The 12,202-nt window shown below is 42.1% G+C and overlaps 1 protein-coding gene across 4 annotated transcripts in view; it reads left to right on the top strand.

Moving 5' to 3' along the window:
- Nucleotides 1–12,202, top strand: part of THRB (thyroid hormone receptor beta) — a 437,459-nt gene that overhangs the window by 176,398 nt on the left and 248,859 nt on the right. For all 4 annotated transcript variants that reach the window (XM_052661486.1, XM_052661489.1, XM_052661487.1 and 1 more), the window contains exon 2: nucleotides 11,103–11,174. The gene's annotated coding sequence lies outside the window, so the exon portion shown is untranslated. The remainder of the gene's footprint in view (nucleotides 1–11,102; nucleotides 11,175–12,202) is intronic.

A 12,202-nucleotide genomic window follows, 5' to 3' on the forward strand; every position in this document is an offset into this window, starting at 1 on the left:
CAGAGGGTTGGACACGGCTGAGCGATTGATGGAGAATCCCATGGACAGAGGAGCCTGGTGGGCCACAGTCCATGGGGTCGCCGAGGGTCGGACACGGCTGAGCGATTGATGGAGAATCCCATGGACAGAGGAGCCTGGTGGGCCACAGTCCATGGGGTCGCCGAGGGTCGGACACGGCTGAGCGATTGAGCACACACACAGAGAGGTTACTCTGCTGCTCGCTTTTGCCTTAGCCAGCTGGACGACGTCAGTTGCTGTAAGGCTGGGGAACTCTGCCAAGGGAATGCATGCGTGTGTGACATTTACATTAACTGGGTGGGCTTGCAGATGGGCCATCTAAACCCTTAATATTATTAATAAGCAACAGTATTAAGTTGGTCCACACAATCCACATGAAAAAGATATACATTAGAAAAACCGGGTCTTTTAAGGTGGTTTTCCTTCATACAAATATGTTCAGAGGGTAAGAACCTGTTTCACTTTTTTTTGTCTTTGCATAAGATTCACTGAGGCATTCGGTCTTTCTGTTCTCCCTGTTAAGTTAGAAATTTAACTCCTGAAGTTCTCATGAGTCAAAAGAAAAGGGACAAAGTTTACAGATATTTATGAGTCAGTGAATGAACAAATTACAATCATTTAAAAACAACTTAGAATTTATAAAGAAATACATCAATTACATTTTTTACAGTGGCTTTTATCTAGTTGTAAAAGCAATCCATGTGTATAATGGAAATTTTGGGGAAAAAGAGATAATAATAAATAAGAGATAAGTAAGTAAAAAGATATAAATGATAACTAAGAAATAAGAATACAAAATAAATTTAATGTTCACTCTTGATTTCTCTAGCCAGTATTTGTAGCTCCTCTTAATATTTTGGAGTGTTTTTCCCAAGTCTTTTTCTGTGCAGATGTAATGCATACATGCTTTAACACGGTTGAATTCATTTTTTGTTATCTGTAGTTTTCATCTTGCTTTTTACATTGAACGTTTTATTGTGGTTATTTCTCACGTGGTTAAGTATTCGTTTTAATGATTGCACAGTTACGTTTTAAAAGTCTTCCTGCCAGCCTGAAACTTATGGACTGCTTCTGACTTCATGCCACTAAGACAAATTCTTCCGTAGACATCCGTGCATGTAAATCTTAGTTTGCATGTTTGGTCATTTCCTTGGGAACATCCATGCTCTCTTGGAGCGAAAGCAGAAACTAAGCCTAGGCCCCATGTCCTAGGAAAGCATTAAGCCATTTCAGCTCTGTTATATTCCTTAAGGTCCTTTTTTTGCTAAAGGGAAAGAACCAGTCATATTCACACCCCTCTTATTGTCCACAGTATTGCCCACAGTATTGTCCTCACAAAAACAGCATTACCAAAGTGAACCTTGGTGCTCTGGCCCAAAACATATTTTTCTTTCTTTGGGGCCTGGAGGATAAGCCAAGATGGCACCTTGCCCAAAAGTGATCCAAGACCTTGTGCAGGGAAAGTTTTGTTTGATAGGACCTGAGAAAATGTTTTTTTTTTTTTTTTTTCAAGTTTTATTAAGGCAAAATGTGTTCCCTGGGTTAGAAAGATAAAGTTACTTCCCACATGCCTGGACTGGCTCCTCCCAACATGTTGCTCGTTCTCCTGTAGACACACCACTTCGATGACCTGAGAAGGACTTTACACCCTGAAAAGAGAGATAAAGGAAACTCAAGAGCATGAACTCCTTTATCACAGAGACGCAGAGATGCTCATGCTATTCTTCACTGTCAACTGTAGAACCCTTTGTTCCTCTTTCAAAAGTGTCTTTGTGTTTCTTGGAATGAGCTGGCGCGCTCTCTCCCAGCTGTCGGAAATGCAGGAGAACTTCATGGAAAGCAAGAGTGTCTATTGTTCCCTGGAAAGTTAGAGGTGAGCTCCCTTCCTGGGGTCCCCGTCACCATGTGCCCTCTCTGCAGAGAGTGTTGCAGTGGTGCCACCGGAAGTGTCTGTCCTGCAGGAACTGTGCTTCCTGTTCCCAGAGAAGCAGGCCCTGCTGCCTTGGGAGGACCTTCATCTCCCGGTTCTGTCTTCACTGATTACCACGTGACTTTGAAAGCAGTTCAGGGAGCTTGTTCTGGAAAAGATGATGATAGCTTAGAAAGATCCATATACTAGAATAAGTTAACATAAGCTATGAAGGATAAGAAGAAGCGAGAAGCAAAAGAAAACAGCGGTAGACCCTAATAATGAGCTGGAGATTAGATTGATATGCAAATATAGACCATTGCATATTCAGTAACTTTTTATATTTACCAGGAACTCTAGAAAATATTTTTCAAATTTAGTGGCAACCTTGGTCCATGAAATCATTTAAGTGAGTGGTCACAATTTTTAATGGAATAGGATATGAAGGGCTAGAATAGAAAATATCAGAGGATATTGCACAAAGTAAGGGTATTATTTGCCAAATTGTATGTTAACAAATGTATGTGTGTATTTGTATCTTGAATCATGATATAAAGTGTGTTTCTTACTGTGGCCATAGTAAAAAGAAAGTTTGAAAGCCACTGACCTGCGGGTATGCACAGATTTAGGGCTGAGTTTTCTAGGAGCCAGGGGTAAGAGGGAACCATTATACAAATTTTGCTGGTCATTTCCTGCAGCTATGCACACACACACAAAATTTTTTGCTATTCTTTACAAGAAGGAAAAATGAATAACATGCTAAACAACCTCTTTGCAGAAGACTCTGGTAATTTCAGGCTGTTTCTTTCTACCTTTCATAACTGACAACATTGCTCTACACTCCACGAGATGTCTGAAATTTATCCTATGTGTACTTTAGGTCCTATCACTGCTCTTTACCATGTATGCCAGTGTTTTTATGACTGCTAAGTGGGGAACATGAGCTATTTATTAAAGTCTCACAAACTTATTTTTGAAGCAAAATGTACATACATTCCATTAAACATACTGTAAAATGCATGTATCCGTTACATTAAAAATGGGGGTTACTCGGAAAAATGGTTCCAGGGACTCTTAATGTGTTGCAACTAAGTATACAAGTCATCCTCATACTGCTTGATACATTTTCACAAAATATAAGCACCCATGTAGCCAGCCACCATTTACATCATGAAACTGAACACTACGGGAAGAACAAACTGTCCCTCTTCCCCCTCAGTTTCTGCCCCCAAAGATTGAACTTTCCTAAGTTCTAAAACTACAGATTAGTTTTGCCTTTTTTGAGTTTTACATAAGGGGCTCATGTAGAATGTACTCCTTATGTCTGACTTGTTTTTGCTTAATATTATGTTTGTGAGGCATTCCATCATTTGTGATTTATATTTCATTGTGGGCATATATCCTTTCTACTGGATAATGAATATTTTAATTGTCTCCAGCTTGGGCTATGAGAAGTACAGCTATGGACATTTTTATATAGATCTTTTGGTGAAAATGTGTATGCATTTCTGTTGAGTTTGAGGATGAAATTGCTGTTCATAAATATATATGTGTGTATATATATACAGACATGTATAGATAGATATTCAGTTTCATGAGATATTATAGTGTCTCAGAGCCTGATCACACGTGTGCCTGGAGATTCACCAGTGTCTCAGTAACAGGAACAAGCACAGACGTGTTCTTTTCAATTCCTTAGTCTTTATTTTGGAAAATTTGGAAAATACGGGTGAGTATACAGAATAAATGGGCTTCCCTCATAGCTCAGTTGGTAAAGAATCTGCCTGCAATGCAGGAGACCCAGGTTTGATCCCTGGGTCGGGAAGATCCCCTGGAGAAGGAAATAGCGATACCTACTCCATACCACTCCAGTATTCTTGCCCAGAGAATCCCATGGAGAGAGGAGCCTGGCAGGTCCATGGGGTCACAAGAGTCAGACATGACTTAGCAACTAAACCACACATCACTACATACAGAATAAAGGGCTTCCCCAGGTGGTGCTAGTGGTAAAGAATCTGCCTGCCCACACAGGAGATGTAAAATGCAATTTCGATCCCTGGGTCAGGAAGATCCCCTGGAGGATGGCATGGCAACCCACTCCAGTGTTCTTGCCTAGAGAATCCATGGACAGAGGAGTCTGTCGGGCTACAGTCCATGGGGTCACAAAGAGTCAGACACGAGTGAAGTAACTTAGCATACAGAATAAAATTTGAATCCCAATAACCCACAGCTCAAAGATGACCACTTTAGCAATTAATTGTATATTCTTTGAGACCTTTGCCATTATAGATAACATTACCTGAGCATCTCTGTCACTGAGGCTTCATGTGTGTGAATGTGTGTGTGTGTATATATATATATAAATATATGGATATATATGGATATAAATATATATAAATGTATGGATATATATCCATAATCATTTATATAAGATAAATTCAAAGAAGAAGAAGTGCTGAATAAAAGAATGTGGAAGTGAAAAACTTCAGGCTTTTGATGCCCTCACTAACATTTTACAAGTCGGATGAGTGGGAAAGGGCACGCAGTAAGTGGGTGAATGTCGAAGAAGTCACAGGTAAGAAAGGATATTCTGGCACCAGAGGACTGGCAAGAAAGCCTCTAAGGATTCTCCTATATGATGATTCTGTAGTCCTTGTTCACTTTTTCCTGTTAGAAAGAGGAAATAGTTTTTAATATTTTAAGAAATAGATTTTTTGGGGGTAGCTGCCACTGAATTCAGAGGCATATATCCTCTTACTGTCTGTCTTTACAGTTAATTACACTGCTCCAATTCCAGCTGTGTACACTTGGCCAAAAGAATCGTTACAAAGTTCGCTCTGGTCTGTAATCTGGACAGACATCCTCAACACCCGGTTCTGCTGTTGCTCCTTCGTGGGTAGTGGTTTTCTTGCCAGGCTTTGTTTGCAGATCCCCTGGGGGTGGTTTTCCAGAGGGATGAATGCCATCTTTGTTCAAAGGGGCAGGAGAGAGAATAATCGAGTTCTACCAAACAGAGGAGACAGTAAGCCGATCCTGCGTTTCCATTGCTGTTGGAAAAAGAACAGTAAATGACAGCAAAATTGAATAGCTTGATACTTGCACGGTACAAATGACCCAGCGGAAGAGATGTGTTGAGAAGGAGAGTGAGGATTTGATCTCCGCCTTTCAGTTCTCAGTCATTGTCAACCACCAAGTACAAAAATTGGCTCAGCAAACCTTAGTTTCATCCAGGATACTAGACAGAGAGCCAAGAGATTTTTTTTCCTGCTTAGTTGCCCAGGATTGCTCTTTTGTGGGTATGTTTACATTGGTGAATGAAGTCGGGGCACTTTATTTTGCTACAGCAGTGCCTTTTACACTGTGGGTTGGGCCCTATTTGTGGGTAAGGAAATCAATTTAGTAGGTTATTAGTCATTTTTCTTTAATGAAATACTATATTATAAAGAATAGGATAGTGTTAATGAAATAGGAAATATCCAAATGCATCACATGAGCAAGAGTATGATCTCACCTTTTGCTTTTGTTAGATATGCGTGTGCGTGTGCACGCTAAATCGCTTCAGTCGTGTCTGACTCTTTTCTGTCCTACGGACTGTAGCCCACCAGGCTCCCGTGCCCATGGCTACTCCAGGCAAGAACACTGGAGTGGACTGCCATCCCCTCCTCCAGGGGACCCCTGACCCGGGGAGTGAACCTGCATCTCTTACATTTCCGGCATCGGCAGGCAGGTTCTTTACCTGGGACACATCTGAATATCTGGACGTGTGTTTTAGATTAGGACAGACTTCTTATTGTGGGTCATGGTCAGATAATTACTGCTGGGAATTTGTTACATTAGAGATTTTCTTTTCTTTTCTTGGAATATTTTTATATATACACAAGTTTCTAAAAGATGTATCTTTGGAATTGAACAGATTAAACTATGGGGTTTGGGGTTCAAGGGAGCAGGGAGTCTTCATGTTCATATAGATAGCAATTACCTTCTTGTTGATCAAAAGTACAAGTAGAAAAAGCTTGGCTTATCCGAATCTGTCTTTATTATGGTCCCATAACTTCACCCAAAACACCCAGAATTATAAAACTGCTCTAGTGACTTTCAAATACCGACCAACTCATCATACTTTAGAAGGATAGAAGGATGGCTTGTGGTAACATTACATACCTACTTGCCTGAGACTTCACCAGACAGTGGGATCACTAGCAGTTGATTGTGATGACATGTGCTAATTTTCAACTTTTACTATGATTATTTAATAATAGAGTAAGTTTTCATGCATACCAAAATTTCCCCCTAATTCAGCTTCATTCAAATCTATATTTAATTGCTTTGAGTTAACATTTACGTGAACTCATGAACTTGAATAAGATCTAGCAGGTGACCTGATTGTGTGTAAGTTTCCCATATTTCCCAATATGCACATAAATATGTATATACAGATCCTATTAGTATTAATACTTTATGCTATGTACATCCATTCATTGGTGCTTCATCCTATGAAACCAAAGAAAGTGAATGCTATAACTAAAGATGGTCACTCTAGAGAAAAACAGTGGCTGCCTCGGAAGGGAGCTAGCTGAGAAGGGTTTGGGGATTGTGTTGGACTCGGCAGGATGGAAAGCTTGCGTTTGATTAGTAATATCTGTGATGGCATGGGAAGGGGACAGCGGGATGTCCACGCCTTGTGTTTATCTTGGAAATTTTTAGCTTAGGAGCTCTTTATGGTATCTTGGAAACATGAGTTGCTTCCTCCATTTCATAGGGAGGAGAAAGGAACAGCAGGTGGAAATAGCCCAGAATTAAACCTTTGATTTATTTTCTCTGTTCCCTTGTTTTTTAAAAAAAAATCAACTATACTTGATCTGCAATATTGCATCAGTTTCAGGTGTGCGACGCAGTGATTCAGTGTTTTCATACATTATACTTCATTTACAGAATCAAACCTTTTAGTAGCCCTTGCTCTTGTTTCGTTTCTCTTCCTATTCATCTGTTAATAGATTATTTGCGATAATGCCTTACGAATGTTTATGCCTGTTTGCCCCTTTCCATCCCCATTGCCACTGTTGCAGTTTTGACCCTGCTCGCTAGATCATGCCCTGCTTCTGGCATTTACAGTGTTGGATAAGGTCAAGGATCATGGGCTCCGTTGAAAACCATGTGAACGCTCTGTCCTATTTCTAGGAAAACTGAATGTCTACACAGACTCCTGTCAGTGTGTTCAAGAAGGTTGTGAGCTCCCCGAGGTCTGTGCTGAATTACAAATCCCTCATCTGTTTCTCTCCCTCCCATCTACCCCATAGGTTTTATCAGAGTAATATTTCTAACACACAGTTTGGGTCATATTGCTCTCTGCTCAGAACCAATTCATTTCCCCATTGCCTTCAGAACAGAAAGAAGTCAAATCTGCTTGGATTGGGCTCCAAGCTCTTTTTCTTTCTTTTTTTTTTTTAGCAAAATGTATTTGGCATATAACATTGTGTCAATTTAAGGTGTGTAACATGGTACATTGACACATTTATATATAGTAAGATGATTACTATTGTAGGGATAATTAGCACCTGTTACATCACATAATTGGAGAAGGAAACGGCAACCCACTCCAGTATTCTTGCCTGGAAAATCTCACTGGACAGAGGAGCCTGGCGGGCTACAGTCTGTGGGGTCACAAACAGTCGGTCACAAACATCACATAGTTATCCTTTCTTTTCAGGGGTCCCAGCTCTTTCAAGTTCTCACCTTTGCAGCTTTTTTGCCTTTTTTCCTTCCCTGTGTCTTTCTCCCAAATACACAACCTCTAAGTCTAACCAGAACACTTGCTCCCTCCCTCCGCCGTTTGTGCACTTTGCTTCCATTTCTCTTGCTACCTAAACATCCTTTTCTGGCTATTCAGGCCCTTTCTAACCTTCAAGCCCAGTGTCTGCTCTGACTCTCAGATATTCCTGCAGATGGAGCTCTCTGTGCCAGTGAATGCCTTGTGTGGTGTGCTGTCCATCACAGAGGGGCCCAGGTGTGACTGAGAGGCTGCCCCTGAGGGCAGGACCTGAACTGGAGGATAAGAAGGACAACAAGCCTAAGGGATTGATTTTTTGCTAGACTTTATGCATTTACTCCCTTTTTAATGACTATATGATAACCGATTATAGAGGAACTGAGAAGGCTTACTAACAGATGCAAATGAAAGGTATAAAGCATATGAGAAGTGAATTGTTGGAATTTGAATTTATAAGTTAAACAAACAAACAAACAAAAGCAGGGCTGCCCTTGTTCCTGGACATCTGGGGCCGGCTGAGTGGTCCTGAGCATCTTGGGTGCTCTCCTATGTGTGGGGCTTGGCTGCTCTAGGCTGGTCTAGAGTGGTCTCGGTTGAGGCAGGAGTCAGCTCCATTCTGTGTTTCTCAGGCGTGACAGGCTAGTCCTGGTGCCTTCTGAGAGCAGTTACAGAGGAGCAAAGAAAACACGTGAACGTAGCAAGAGCTTTTCCAGACTTCTCCATGCAGCATACTTGCTAACATTCCATTGGCTGAAGCAAGTCACATGACCAAAACCAAGTTTAAAGGAGGCAAGACTGAACCTCTTTGGGAAGAGGAGCTCCAAGGGGCAGGTAGGGCTGAGGATGCGCCATGAATGCAGTGGAGTTGGTCAGTATCAGGCTCTATGGGGTCAGACAAGACACCTAAGAACAGAAGATAGAGAGGTAGATGACATTCATTTTTTGCTGTAAGAGTAACCCTTTTAAATGAAAACTTTGCAATAAAATACGCATCATGTATTCTCTGGTTCATTCTTTAGAGTTCATTTGTACATAGTTATAGGCTAAAAAAAATAGACCAAGAGTCATTTATAAATAACATATTAATAAACCGAGTTAAAGGAGCTTTATTTATCCTTTCACCTTCAATTTGCATTAATTGGGAGCAGTCACGGGAAGTGGTGCCAACCTTACCTCAGGTCAGATGGCTTAACAAAATGAACTGTTTCATGCCCAGAAATAAATGTCTTCCAAACATAAATATGAATCAGTTATAAAAAAGAATCTTTTGGAAGTACAAAATAACCACACTGCTAATATATTTGTGTCCCAGTTGAAAGCGTGTCAAGAACACACATTCTGGGCTAAAGTTGTTCCAAGGAGTGATTCTCATTTTTGCTTTGAATCTTGTATAAACAAACCAGGATGCCTTCTTTGAGCCATGAGCAAATCCACAGCTCCCTGTTTTCTGAAGAGAAGAAGAATTAAAGATGGAACTGTTTAAGTTGGAAAGGTCTGGGGCTTGACCTTGCTACTTTAAATTTCCTTCATCACTAGGAAATTGCTTTGAATTTGTCTGCTTGGAGAACTCTAATTTGGTTTGTTCTTGGTTTGAACCACACCATGAAAGAGATGCTGTCCGTTTGTATTATAGCAAAATTTGGAAGCCACCTCAGTGACACTGTTTTCCAGTTTTCCTCTCTGCTGTTTTCGTCTTTAGATCTGAGCTTGTTCTCAGTAATTCAGAATGAGACCCCTGACATCTTACTGCCTGAGTGAGCATCCCAGCTAGTCTCTTTTTCACATTTGTCTTTGGACAAATGTTTACAGCTTTCTCTGCCTCTCTTTTCCTCATGTGAACAACGGGGTTATTAATAATGCCTACCTCATACAAGCATTGTGAGGATTAAATTAAATGAAATTCGGTGAGAAAATTAGTGAACCCAGCCCACAAAATGTGCTTAGGAAGTGTTATATATTAAACTGCTTATTGTCATCATTAATTATTGAGAATGTTTAGCTTGTTTTCACTGACTCGGGTTCATGCATAGACTTTAAAATCCAAATCAGATTTATACGCTCAAAAAATAAGTTGAGATTCAATATTATTTTTATAGAAAGGCAAAGCTTGTTTTTAGGTATTAGTGTTGAAGATAGCGGTTGTGTATCTACTCACATTTAAAGCCGCAGCAGTTACAGACACAACCTTCTTCCTGCCTTGCCAATTCCTTGATATTGATTGAAAAGGGAAGAAGATTTATAATAAGCAGATGAATTTTTAGCAAACGTTTTGCCTTTTAACACACCTAATGTTCACTCTGCGTGGAGCCAGAGTATAGAGGAAAGAGCAGCATCTTGAGGAGCTGAGTGGAGATGCCGGGAAAACTTGCACACGCACACCTGCGTATGCACGCACACACACACAAGCAGCACCCAGTTTAGTGGCATGACAGCGGCTTTGATGGTGCTTGGTGGAAAGGCAGTGAGCTAAGGCTGAGCTAAAACTTAGCACTCTCAACACAGTCAGGTCACACACGTAACACTGAGCCCAAATGGAGAACAGATCATATTGTAAGTGTTTAAAGGGGGGGAAAGCCTCCTGGAAAGATACAAACAAACTGGTGATCTGACCTTGGAGTAGGTCGTCAAGGAGATTATACCTATGCTCCATTTTGTTTGATGTTTTTTTGAAAAGAGTGGATAATAACAGGTCCATGGTCCATTCTGGGTAGAGGGGACCCAGATGTTTGTCTCGCCCTCGCCAAGCTCTGCTTCCCCGTGATTTCTAAGCTGCTCACAACAGCAGTCATGGGCCCACAGTCACTGGAAGAGCAGCCCCTCGCTTGCTGTGCAGACAGGCACCTGGAGGCGTCATCTCTTGCGAGAGCGAATGCCCTGGTTTCTCCTTCAGGGAGAGGCCCGGGGGAAGTGTCCCCAGCATCACCGCACTTGCCACCATCCAGCGTCTCCGTGGGGTCCTCTCGGCCCCGCCCCCGGCCGACTCACAGGGGCACAGCCGCAGCTGGGGCGTGTTAGGACCTACCCTGGGGACCATCTTCTGACACCCAGCTGCACAGTGTTTAGCACAGAAGTTCTAAATTGTTTAAGATTCATGTTTGCCTTTTAGACCTCTTCCAAGGCCGGGAATCCTGTGCACAGAAAAGTAGGTCCTTGGGACTCAGAAACCCTGTCCCATCCCAAAATGTGTTATTAGAATCCTGTGTTAAAGTCCCTTTCTCTGAAACCGGCTCCTCTTTGGAATGGGACTTTATCTAAGTCTCTTTGCATGTATTCAAAATCAGAGCCAGCCCTGAAACCAGACCCTATCCAAACATAGAAAGAAGAACAGTGGCGGATTAAGCAAATGCTGGGGAACTTTAAAAAAACACACACACTTTTATTTATCTTCTTGTGTTTCTCTCTTTCCAGATCTGCAGTCTCCCTCCCGCTGGCCGTCCTGCGTGGGTGCCAAGTTCCACACGGGGTCTCATGGATCGGCAGGTCAGATGTTGCGCTTGTTTGCAGACTCGTGATTCTGTGATTGTCACTTTGCAGCGTTCTGGGAATGGTCTTCTCCTTATGCATTACTGGTGTTATTTAAGAGAGTTTTGAACTCTGTAGGTGTTGAGAAATACAAAGCATTCAGCAGGTTCAAAATAAACATGATGGAGAAAAGGATGCTTCGAATTCACTTGGGGAGAAAAAGTAATAACTGGGCACAGAAAGGAGCCTGCTTGTCATTTGTTATGTGGAAAAATGGTGGACGGAGAACCAGAGTTCCCTCCAACCTCTCTTCTTTGAGTGCTAAAGAAGGCAGAAGGATCACATCTCTACCCTGGGTTGGAGCGAGTCAGGTAGACGAGAGCAACTGTGCAGTGAAGACCCACTTTCTACACCGACAAGGCTCCCAGCCTCCCTCCAGTCCCCCACTGTTGAGTATTTGGAATGCTAGGATGTCATTCGGAACCCAGTTTGTTGACGTTATTGTAGCAACGGTTTCAGTTTGTCTCCGCAGTTAAGATCGTGTCAGCACTTCCCTCTCTGTGTTTATTATTTTTAGCAGTTTAAAAGCTAACCAGGAAAGATGGCTTTCTGGCGGCGAGGTGACATTCTGGCTGGGCCGGGGTCTGTGGCGTCTGTGCAGCCCTGGCTGACGGTGGAGCCGGGCCTTCTGAATGCTGTCTTTGTGCCTGCCATCGCCAGCGCCTCTGGCCTATTGTCCAGCCGCCTCGGTTGGGGTGGCGCTATCTGATTGTCGCCAGTGCTAATATTACAGAGCTCGGGGCCCTGGCCTCCCCGGGGGCCCCTCGTCTGGCTGCCGCTGTCTCCCAGCCTTCCCTCCAGAGGGCCAGTCCCGGCTCTCATATCAGAAACACGATTTGTAATTTATAAAATGTTCCAGGGAGAGGGATGGGTAAGAATCGGCTAGACCTGCACTTCTCCAACTTAAAAAAAAATTTTTTTTATTATTATTTTTTTTACAAAAAATACTTGAATGCAGTCTTCCAGTGAAAGGCAATTTGTAAGAT

The sequence above is a fragment of the Budorcas taxicolor genome, chromosome 24 (assembly GCF_023091745.1).
Source record: "Budorcas taxicolor isolate Tak-1 chromosome 24, Takin1.1, whole genome shotgun sequence".
NCBI lineage: Eukaryota > Metazoa > Chordata > Mammalia > Artiodactyla > Bovidae > Budorcas > Budorcas taxicolor.